The sequence below is a fragment of the Orcinus orca genome, chromosome 7 (genome assembly GCF_937001465.1).
Source record: "Orcinus orca chromosome 7, mOrcOrc1.1, whole genome shotgun sequence".
In the NCBI taxonomy this organism is placed as follows: domain Eukaryota; kingdom Metazoa; phylum Chordata; class Mammalia; order Artiodactyla; family Delphinidae; genus Orcinus; species Orcinus orca.
In genome coordinates, this window is record NC_064565.1 from 109,636,150 (window position 1) to 109,648,686 (window position 12,537).

The following is a 12,537-nucleotide window of genomic DNA, read 5'->3' on the forward strand; positions in this document are numbered from 1 at the left end:
GCTTATGGAATTTGTGAACTAAGCTTTAATGAGAATGAACTTTAGCCAAGGCAAGGAAAAACCTTTAGCTGTGGGAAATGGGAACCACTTAGATGGGCATGACTTTATGGTCCTATTTTAGGTAGTTCCTTCATTCTTCCACCTGTTTAATAAAAAGGTCATCTGTTTAATGAAAAAGTTTCTTAAGAAATAGAATGCATCTTAACTACATTATATTTCTATTTCTCAATACAGAATTATTCCATCTGAAGACACTATGAGAAATGGAAGAAGCCAGAAACAAAAGGCTATATACTATTATAATTCCATTTCTATGACTTTCTAAAATGACAAAGCTATAGGGATAGAAAACTGATCAGTGGGCTGGGGAGGGAGGTTGAAAGAGGAGACTGACGAAAAAGGGGCATGGGGAACTGTTTGGGGTGAAGGAACTGTTCTTGATTTTCACTGTGGTGGTGACTACACAGTTGTATCTTTGCTCAAATTAATAGAACTGTACATAAATTTATTTATGTGTAAATTTATTGTATATAAATTATGTCTCAATAAATCTGATTGTAAAAATATATATATTTTTAAAGATATGCCTTTGTGTCAGTGCAGGCACAGAAGCAATGCACTTACCTCAATGTGGGCTGGAAGCCCTGGTCCCTGGTTGTCAATCACGGCCACAGTCAGGATGGTTTGGGTCAGCAAGGCAATGAAGGCGTTGACTCCCAACACCAGGGCAGAGGGTTCCATGCTGAGATTAATGGCGATCTGAAATCTGACATCGTACAAATGGGAAGAGTTTTAAAAGAGCACATATGTGGGCTTTTAAATACAGAGCAGTAAATCGAGTTGCTCTGCTCAGGAAGCCAAGCCTTTTGTTGCCACTTTTTTGCTAAAAGCTCTTTTAGCAGAGAAGAAGGAAAGGACAAATGGAATAGTGAAATGTTGCATTTTAGCATTACATGGGGGGATGTGATAGATTATGATAAGAATTTAAAACTAGTTAACCTGTTCTAAAATTAAGCCAAATATTCCAACTACTCTGCAACTAGAGGATATTGAATATTATGTGATGTAGATGAGGTTCAGAGGTCACCTTTTTTTTTTAAACATCTTTATTGGAGTATAATTGCTTTACAATGGTGTGTTAGTTTCTGCTGTACAACAAAGTGAATCAGCTATATGTATACATATATCCCCATATCCCCTCCCTCTTGCGTCTCCCTCCCTCCCACCCTATCCCACCCCTCTAGGTGGTCACAAAGCACTGAGCTGATCTCCCTGTGTTATGCAGCTGCTTCCCACTAGCTATCTATTTTACATTTGGCAGTGTGTATATGTCAATGCTACTCTCTCACTTTGTCCCAGCTTACCCTCCCCCTCCCCCTGTTCTCAAGTCCATTCTCTACATCTGTGTCTTTATTCCTGTCCTGCCCCTAGGTTTATCAGAACCATTTTTTAATTTTTAGATTCCATCTATATGTGTTAGCATGTGGTATTTTTCTCTTTCTGACTTACTTCACTCTGTATGACAGGCTCCATCCACTTCACTACAAATAACTCAATTTCGTTTCCTTTTATGGCTGAATAATATTCCATTGTATATATGTGCCACATCTTCTTTATCCATTCATCTATCGATGGACACTTAGGTTGTGTCCATGTCCTGGCTATTGTAAATGGTGCTGCAATGAACATTGTGGTACATGTCTCTTTATGAGTTATGGTTTTCTCAGGGTATATGCCCAGTAGTGGGATTGCTGAGTCATATGGTAGTTCTGTTTTTAGTTTTTTAAGGAACCTGCATACTGTTCCCCATAGTGGCGGTATCAGTTTACGTTCCCACCACTTTTTTTTTTCTTCTTTTTTTTTTTCCCACCACTTTTTAAAGGAGCTGTATCAGTGAGTGAAAACACAGGTCCATTGATGAACTTGTACTTATTTGGAGATTGTTCACTGGATCACTGATTGTCTAAATTAGCAGTTTCAGAGTCTAATAGGTGAATTTTTCTCTGGAAAAGTCACAAATTACTTCCTTTCACAGGTGATAATATCTGGCAGTTAATTCATTTTAAATAATCTTACTGGTTTTTAAATTTAGTCAGGCCAAGCTAACATATACCAACTAGAATTCTTCCATGCAATTTACTCAAACATTTGTAACTTGAATCTCTTTAAAAACATAAAACCAAATGAGAAGTTTTAACTACTTTTATATCCCTTCCAAAATCCTCACATTAAAAACAAATGCAAGCTATTTACAATAGCCAGGACATGGAAGAAACCTAGGTGTCCATAGACAGATGAATGGATAAAGAAGATGTGGCACATATATACAATGGAATATTACTCAGCCATAAAAAGAAACGAAATTGAGTTATTTGTAGTGAGGTGGATGGACCTAGAGTCTGTCATACAGAGTGAAGTCAGTCAGAAAGAGAAAAACAAATACCGTATGCTAACACATGTATTTGGAATCTAAAAAAAAAAAAAAGGTTCTGATGAACCTAGGAGCAGGACAAGAATAAAGACGTAGACGTAGAGAATGGGCTTGAGGACACGGGGAGGGGGAAGGGTAAGCTGGGACGAAGTGAGAGAGTGGCATGGACATATATACACTACCAAATGTAAAATAGAGAGCTAGTGGGAAGCAGCCGCATAGCACAGGGAGATCAGCTCGGCGCTTTGTGACCACCTAGAGGGGTGGGATAGGGAGGGTGGGAGGGAGACTCAAGAGGGAGGGGATATGGGGATATATGTATACATATAGCTGATTCACTGTTATACAGCAGAAACTAACAACATTGTAAAGCAATTACACTCCATTAAAGGTATAAAATATATATATATATATTTAAAAAAAACAACAAATGCAAGCATTTAAAAATTATGTGATTCAGTGAAAATGCACTACTTCAGGGTAAAGAATTACCAACTAAACATAACTAAAACCAAAAATAACCCTAGGTCCCACAAAGAGAACAGAAGAGGTGGTCCAAATGAGCCTTATAATTTCAGGTATTTCTTGTTAAGCTAAAAATTTTTCCCTTGAACAAATATTATACTAGATTGATGTTTTGAAACCTAGATTAAATCAAATGGCAGATTCCCATTTAGTGTGTAAATTATTCCAGGCTGGAATGTTGATTTAATTTGTACAGATGCTTAAACAGCTTGTCAGTAATGACTTGGTTTTGGATAAGACCTATGCACATGGTGGTTTCGGATGAAACCACAATTCTGATGGCAGACGGAGAGTGGCATTGACTACTAAGATTTCTCAGTCTAAACCCAGAAATTACTTTCCCAGGTACCTGAAATTACATGTAATCATATTATCTAAGACCTTATTTCAGAATTCCTGCTGTGTCATTTCTCAATGGCATCCACTTGTTCACTCTGGAGCCATAAAGCTACCATGCAGAGTACATGGCCCCAGCTAGTAAGTTCTTTGGAAAAGAACTGTATTCATGTTCTTTTGTTAGGCATTTAACACTAAATACAAGTGAGCCTTTGGGATAGTCTATAATTTAAAAGATAGAACCACCTTGAAATTTTATTTAATTGTTTATGCCCCATGTATTATGGAATCATGGGATTGGCATTTACCAGCTTACCCTGTAACCTAAAGGAAAGTAATAGGAACACTTTCTAAAGCATTAAAGAACATTAATTTGTACCTATATGAAAATAGAATGGTTAAATTTAAAAAAATTCAATAGCCCAAAGTTTTAAAAATATTTTATTCATTCTTTTTTTTCCTCTAGAAAGGCTGGTCAAGTGCTCGCCATAGAGCAAGGACCAGGATAAGTACCGGGTGTATAATCATGAACAAGCGTGACACTATCCTCACAGAGCTTGCACTCCATCAGAGAGTAAGTAATTGGTACTAGATAACTGTTTTGTCTAATATTTAATTAAATTTATCAGTTTTTGTATCATGAAAAATAAATAGGAATAAATATATTTTTATAGAAGAATCACAATCATTTTATGTGAACATTTTATATCACATGATGGTTGAAACCATGGTCAATAATTTTTAGAATTTCTTCCAAACCTGAACACTAACCTTTTGCATTATAGATACATTTACCCCACACTTGTTAAGTTTATTTTAAAATTTGCCTAGAAGTTAGAGTAGTAATTAGATATGAGTGAATTTATAGAGATTAGATCTTGAAGAGATATTAGCACTCCCATGTTCATTATAACACTATTCACAATAACCAAAATATGGGAACAACCTGAATGTCCATTGATGGATTAATGGATAAAAACATGTAGTACATACATTCACTGGGATATTATTCAGCCTTTAAAAAAGAAAGAAATTCTGCAATATTGGACAACATGGATGAACCTTGAAGACATTACACTAAGTGAAATAAGCCACTGACCAAAGGACAAATACTGCCTGATTCCATTATTACAAGGTATCTAAAATATAAAATTCATAGAAACAAAGAATATAGTGGTGGTTTCTAAGGGCTGGGTAGAGAGGAAAATGAGGAATTGCTAATCAACCTGTATAATTGTGTATATTTCAGTAATGCAACATGAATAAGTTCTAGAGATCAGATGTACAACATTGTGCCTATAGGTAACCATACTGTATTGTACACTGAAAAATCTGTTAAGAGGATAGATCTCATGTTACGTGTTCATACCAAGAAAGAAAAGGGAGGCACTATGAACGAAAAAAATCAATAAAATGATTCTGTTAAATAAATAAATGGAATACCAAAAAGATAAAAAATCAAAACCTGAAAAATATATCACTGTTTATTAATTGTAAGAACTCTGATTTTTTTTTGCCTGATTAATAATTTTAAGTCCCAAGAGAAAGTTCGTTAAAATAGGAATATAGTTCCATTGTCTCTTATACAAAGCATTAAATATAACAATGCAAAATGCTATTTAGAGGAACTGGAAGAATAAAGAAAGAAACATATTTTGTTGCTTGAGATTTAGATGGTTAAAGAAAGAAATGATACATACATAAGCTGCTATAGTTATAAGAAGCATGTAACTTGAGTTGAATATCAAAGACCAGCAGAGCACACCCAGCTATTAGCTGTGGACTCATGAGAAATAGAGATTGTGCATCAGCTGCAGAGAAGATTCCCAAAGCCAAGATTCCCAAAGCCACTCTCCCAGAAGATTCTAGTTGACGTTTACATGGCCCACTGCCATGTACCCCTGAAAAGAGAGGAAACCCCAATCATCCTGTTATTCTATGCATAATAAAGTAGTGTACTGTTTTGCTAAAATCTACATTGCATAAGCACTGAAGCATCTCCAGGCTATGGTAAATAAGGTTGACTTATTGTGAACTTTGATTGAATGAAAAATCACTTGATCCAGCTCTGCAAACTGTACATATCTTTTTTCTCTCAGCGTTTGAAATAGACCAACTATGTTTGGGTTTCCAAAAATCATAGACTGCAAAGGACCCCTAGAGGTCACTTTTTCTTTCCTCTTCCCTTTGCAGAAGGTAAAACTCAGGCTCAGAAGCCTGGTGTCAAACAAAAGCAAATCCAGACGTCGACAGGGAGAGGTTTATTTATAAGAAAAACGATTGGAATCTGGAGAATGCTGCAATTGCCCAAATCTGAAAGTATCTTAAAATCAAACTGAAAAATGTTTTTCTTTTAAAAGATAACCCTTTGCTATTGGGCAAGCAGAGATATACAGGATCTTTGGAGGGGAAGTTGGACAAGCAAGGGGAAGTGACCAATAGAGTCTGACAGGAAAGTGTCCCTCTGTGGTCAGCCAGTTCCCAGGAGAAACAGATAAGGCAGGGGGTGGAGGCCTGTAGGAAAGAGAGGAGCCTGATTGAAGTTTGGTCAAGACAAGGCAATAGGTAAGAAATGGGCAATTGTTAACCCTTGGTGACCGAGTGAGGTACCAAGTTCTTCAACACAAACACTAGCTCTTTCTAGCACACCCTTTCTCTGTGCCATGTAAGGATGCTCTAGTAAGAACGGCCTCTCTCTTTGTCCTTGTCTCTGTTTTTCTCTTTCTTCTCTGTAACATTGTTTAAAAATTTTTTCAAGGTCCCGAACAGATACCAAACTTCCTTTCCAGAATTCTTTCTACACACTTCTTCCCCATTTGTGTGTTTGTTCATTCCCTTCTTTATTTGGTCATTCATTGACTTACTTGCCCACCAAGCATTTTTGAGCTTCTCTGTGGGAAAACATGGTAGTAAACTATGGATCCTTGCTCTTGAAAATAATACACCCTACTGAAGAAATGAGACAAATAAGTTTGTAGTTTTTTTAAAGAAAAATGTTTTATTGAAGTATAGTTGAATTACAATGTTGTGTTAATTTCTGCTGTACAACAAAGTGACTCAAATATACATATATATATTCTTTTTCATATTCTTTTCCATTATGGTTTATTACAGGATATTGAATATAGTTCCCTGTGCTATACAGCAGCACATTGTTGTTTACCCATTCTATATATAATAGTTTGCATCTGCTAATCCCAAACTCCCCAATCCATCCCTCCCCCACCTTTCCTCCCCCTTGGCAACCACAAGTCTGTTCTCTGTGCGAGTTTGTTTCTGTTTTGTAGATAAGTTCATTTGTGTCATATTTTAGATTCCCCATATAACTGATATCATATGGCAATAAATTTGTAGGTTGTTTTTTTTTTTGCGGTACGCGGGCCTCTCACTGTTGCGGCCTCTCCCGTTGCGGAGCACAGGCTCCGGACGCGCAGGCTCAGCGGCCATGGCTCACGGGCCCAGTTAGTTGCTCCACGGCATGTGGGATCTTCCCGGACCGGGGTGTCCCCTGCATCGGCAGGCGGACTCTCAACCACTGTGCCACCAGGGAAGCCCAATTTGTGGTTTAAATAGAGTGTGACAAAGATTGTAAAAGTTCTGATCCTAACTCAAATCGAACGTAACCCTAACCCAGTGGTTCTCACCAGGGGTGTTTTTGCCTCCAGGGGACAGATGGCAATATTCGAAGACATTTTTAGTTGTCATGACTGGGGGAGGGGCTGACTACTGGGATCTAGTGGGCTGGAGACTGGAGATTCTGCTGAACATCCTACAATGCACAGGACAGGCCCCATGACAAAGAATTACCCTGCCCAAAATGTCAACAGTGTGAGGATGAGAAACCCTGACCCAAGCCCTGATCCAACTAATGGAGTGCTTGGGAGCATATGCGGCCACAGGACAAGCCATTTTATAATGTGCATAATATAGACAAACTTCCAGTGTGTTCCCACAATGTGCTGGGAGCTAAGCAGCCAATTGTCAGATTTCTTACTACCCTCAGCTTTCTTTCTTAAAGACATAGTTTAATTTGCGCGAGGCCTTAGGTCAGCAACCCAATCCTACCTCACCTGGTTTTGCCTAAAAATTTGACACTAAGTAAGGTCTTCACTATCACCAAGAGACTAAAGACTACTTGTGTTTAAAGGGCTTGTCAAGAATACATTTTATGAAAATTTTATCTTTTCTGCACATTACCTGGAGAGAAGAGGAATTTTTCCTGCTTCTCCCCAGGAGCAAGTACTTACAGAGGAAATAAGTGAAGGGGAACCAATTCCTAGAACAGTTTTCTAGGAGTCAAAATAGAATTTCCAGAAAGGGAAACGAGAAGAATATGAGCTCAACAATGGACCCTGATATGTTCAATAAATACGTGGGTGTGGAACACCCCAACTTCAAACGTAAGTATCTTCAAAGTCTTATTTGATGTGAAGGCTTTGTTTCATCAGGAAGATCCGTGTGCATTGTTGGGCTAACTTCAAAGATGGCTCTGGGCTCTGCCTTCTGACGGTAGAGTATTAACTTCTGCATCAGCCCATCTTCCCTCTCTCTCTGCAGTTCCCTCCTTTTGGAAAAGTGTTTCAAATTTCACAAAATATGTTCTGGGAAAAAGGAAGAGTGCTTCGACATGCATCTAAAAAACCGCAAAGACTGTAGCTTCTCAGCTGGGAGGGAAGTTTTGCCAAAACAGAAAGCCCAGGAAGGGTTGAAGGGTGACTCCTGTAGCAGAAGCTGGATACCCTCCATCCCCTAGAGACCTTCTCAAGGCTTCTCCAGGCCACTCAGTCTCCCTGCCTTCTTCCTACTGGACAAGATGCAATATCAGAAATCTGTAGTAAATAAGGATGAAACAGACACATACCAGCCAACTCAAGGACAAGCCATAAATGCTCAGGGACAGCATATCCTCTCAGAGGGCCTTTCCCTTTCCAGAAGGCTCTTTGTCCTCTGCTGCCATTTTCACCAAAATCAAGGATTACTGTTTATTTGTTAAGGGTGACTATGTCCTCAGTTCTTACTAATAACAATTGAATGAAAGTATTATATGCATGAAAGGCCAGAGAGAAAATTATATGGGATAATACAGTAACTTGGTTGTGGAGAGACGATTGGATGGAGGGTTGTTAGAATCCAGTCTGGATGCACTTTTATTCTAGCAGATAATTGGATATGGGAGGGAATGGGGTAAATGGGTATGGAAAATAGTCTTCATAGAAGGCAACAAACTTTGGCAAATCCCCACATGTATAGTTAAGGAAAGATACAGATATTTAAGTTGTCTCAACTGGAAAACTTTGAAGTGATAAGACAGATTCTAGAGCAGTAACTTTCAAACCTCTTTGACTAAAGCCTGAGAAAGAAATATCTTCTATATGTTGACCAGTACATATATATGTGTGTGTAAACTAATTTTCACAGAACAGAATTTATCCTTACAGGCTGATACGCTCTCTATTCTACTCCATTCTATTCTGGTTAGAAATCCACTAAACTGATTTCAAGATCTGTATGCTATAAAGGGCCAGAGAGTAAATATTACAGGCTGGTGGGCCACATATCTTTCTTTGTTTTTATTTGGTGGTTTGGCGGGATCTAGTTATTTATTTATGTATTTATTTTTTATTTATTTATTTTTTAAAACTCTTGTCATATATTCTTTTTTCCCCCTTACAATGTTTTAAAAATGTAAAAACTATTAGCTATGGTAGCCCGTGGGCCATCATTTGCCCACCTCATATTAATGGTTTGCAAATCACAGTTTAAAGACTAGAGTTACTAAAAGGTTAGAGAGAGGAAAGAGTTTTGGTAGTTTGACTTTGAACCACCCAACTCGCCATGGCCAAACCATGTTTGACCAGTGGGACACCAATTTGCAGCCCCTGTTTTTAGCAATGAGTGAAACTCTATCTTCCATGTATAGCTTCATCAAAGCCTTTTGTTATATTGTTTCTTTTAAATTTTGTGACAAGAACTCGTTTCTTTTTCAAAGTATCTGGTATTCAATGTTGAAATCACTACAACGAGATTATCCAATAATACAATTTGAAAGAATACATTTCTTGCACAATGATAAGATAAAACTACACATACCGCTAAAGATAAACTATAGCTACCCCCAAAGTTTGCAAGGGCTTCCACTGCTCCATTATATATTGTGGAACTCTGGGACAGTGCCTTGTAATCTCACAGGATTTGAACATAGTTTAAAACCTGGCTAAAACCTGCTGTAGAAAAAGCCCACCATAGGGACCAGTAAAAAATATGTGTTGAGGAGCTTCCCTGGTGGCGCAGTGGTTGAGAGTCTGCCTGCCGATACAGGGGACACGGGTTCGTGCCCCGGTCCGGGAAGATCCCACATGCCGCGGAGCGGCTGGGCCCATGAGCCATGGCCGCTGGGCCTGTGCGTCCGGAGCCTGTGCTCCACAACGGGAGAGACCACAACAGTGAGAGGCCCGCGTACTGCAAAAAAAAAAAAAATGTGTGTTGAGGAGTAACACTCCTTCAAGTCCTAGAACTACTGCAGAAACTCTCAAAGCTACACTTTCTGGCTTTGGGCTGCTCAACTAGCCATCATCCAGGTCCCCTGAAATAGTGATTCGTTCTTGGCAGACTGGTTTGTGATCCTTTTGAGGTTCCTCTAAGACAGCATTCTTTCCTGATGGCTTTGGAAGACCTTCTTTGCTGGGTTTTGCATGAAAAAAACATGCTCTTCTTAGGCATCGGTAGGAAAAGTGAGAAAACGAAGGTCATGGAGACAGAGGCCAAGGATATGACGTTGAGGTAAAAGTACGATAGGCTGGCCAGGGATACCAAGAGTTGGGCCAGCACTGAGGCTGCCGTGTAGGCCACCAGCGTGGCACTCCTGCAGCAGCCACTCACTTTCTGATAATGCTCTGGGCTGACCACGCTGTAAATGTAGGCATAGTAGGCCACCTCGGTGGCAGTGACCATCCCATAGAAGAACTCTACGACCTGCATGGTCTTCACTCCTTGGCCAAACAAGAGCGGCAGCCAGGTAATGATGAAGCTGGTCCCTTGTAGGTTGATGGCTGGCTTGTACTGGATGTGATCGGTGAGATTAAACACCGGGAACAGCAGCAGGTAAGAATACAAAGTGAAAGACGTCTTTTGTGATCTATAAGAACAAATGGGCAGGACGTGAGGATGAAACCCCAGGAAGAGAAATGTGCCATGGCTCTCTGACATATGCATTATCCGGATGGAATGTATCAATCCGAGGACACATTGCTTGGCCCCTGCCAAAGTGGGTCCACTTTGTTACCTCACATGCATTTCTGACGGTATAATGAAAAGCAAAGGAAAACTGAAATTCAAGGAAACAAACTACAACGATGATAGATGTTCATCACATGTGGATTTATTCCTCCAGGTATAAAGAAAGAGCAGCTATTGCTCTTAGTTGTTATCTGCTTCTTACATTTTAACATGTAATTTGATCTGCATAAGCTATGGAGGCTGGGAAAAGAGTCCACGATGCATACATTCATCTTTCACACTGCATGGTGTTTCCAGGGCAATTCAGGGCTGCTCAGGTACTGTTGCCTGTGAACACTTAATAGTTTACTCTTCTTCAAAGTCAGAAACACAAGGGTAAAAAGGAGGTTTCAGTCCTGAAGAACCTGAACATCTTCACCTTTGATCTGCATCAGTGTGCAAGGACAGACCATCGAGATACCACCGTGGTGATCACGCAAATATAAAACAAATGGTCAGTTCAAGATCGAGAGTCAAAGAAAGAAATATGTTTGTGTATCTTGCTCTTCCACATTCTTGGCCTTATTTTACTGGGCTGCGACGGAGGAGCCGTGAGAAATTGCTTAGTAGCTCTCTTGCTTAAGTCAATTTGGGTCACAGTTTCCCACAGAACACTGGCTGTAGTAGCAAATTATCTGACCCCATCAATAGCACATGATTATTTCAATTTCCATAAGAGTAATGTATAGTGGAGGGGAGATGACGTAGAGGAGGTTGGGGTAGACCCTCTCGAATCTCAGTGTCTCTCAGACCTCTGAAATAAACCCACTGATTTACTAAGCCTGAGAATGTCCTTTGTTTTGACAGAACCTGTGTCCTCACCTCTTGAGTTCCCCGGTAGACTTTTTTTAAAAAATTAATTAATTTAATTTATTTATTTTTGGCTGTGTTGGGTTTTCGTTGCTGCACGTGGGCTTTCTCCAGTTGGGGTGTGCGGGCTTCTCATTTTGGTGCCTTCTCCTGTGGCGGAGCACAGGCTCTAGGTGCGTGGGCTTCGGTAGTTGTGGCACTCGGGCTCAGTAGGTGTGGTGCAGGGGCTTAGTTGCTCTACAGCATGTGGGATCTTCCTGGACCAGGGCTCGAACCCATGTCCCCTGCATTGGCAGGCGAATTCTCAACCACTGCACCGCCAGGGCAGCCCTCCCCGGTAGACTTTTGTCTAAGTGTTCTTAAAGTTCGGTAGAACGTTATTCTTCCTCTTTCTGGCCTTTAGGTGTAATTACCAACCTGGGAAAAGCTGCATTCCAGATCTGCTTTTTATGACAGTCTGGAGTCTAAGTTTGGAATCTAAATTTAGCTTAGATATCTCCCAGCTAAACCAGTTTGCAGTTAACGGCATTCAAAGTTGACATGTACTTGTGTTTGGTGTGAGAAGAAATGGTGGATTGGGTTAGGGGGTGAGGTTTCCTTGGTGTGGGGTGGGGGGATGCGGATGGTGGCTGGGCAGGGCAAGGAAGCAAAGGGAGATAAAACTGTCATGCCCCGTTTGCTGAATCACCAGGATGTAAATCAGATGGTAGTGATTTTTTTTTTTTTTTTCCCTAAAGAAAAGTGAACTGATTGAGTTCCTTGTCTGATCTTTGTTTTGTTTTGTTTTGTTTTTTTGTGGTACGCGGGCCTCTCACTGTTGTGGCCTCTCCCGTTGCGGAGCAACAGGCTCCGGACGCGCAGGCTCAGCGGCCATGGCTCACGGACCTAGCCGCTCCGCGGCATGTGGGATCTTCGCGGACCGGGGCACGAACCCGTGTCCCCTGCATCGGCAGGCGGACTCTCAACCACTACGCCACCAGGGAAGCCCTGTCTGGTCGTTTTATTGCTCAATGGTTCAAAGCAGTGGTTCTCAAATTTCAGCATAGCTCAGATTTACCTGGGGGGATGGCTAAAAACAGATATTCAGATTCAACAGACCTTGGGTGGGGCTTAAGAACTTATATTTCCAACAACTTGCCACATGATGCTGATGTACTGGT

General features: G+C 40.3%; 1 pseudogene; it reads right to left on the bottom strand.

Moving 5' to 3' along the window:
* Positions 1-130: 130 nt before the first annotated feature.
* Positions 131-10,504, bottom strand: LOC101277871 (thiamine transporter 2-like; annotated as a pseudogene).
* Positions 10,505-12,537: the final 2,033 nt, after the last annotated feature.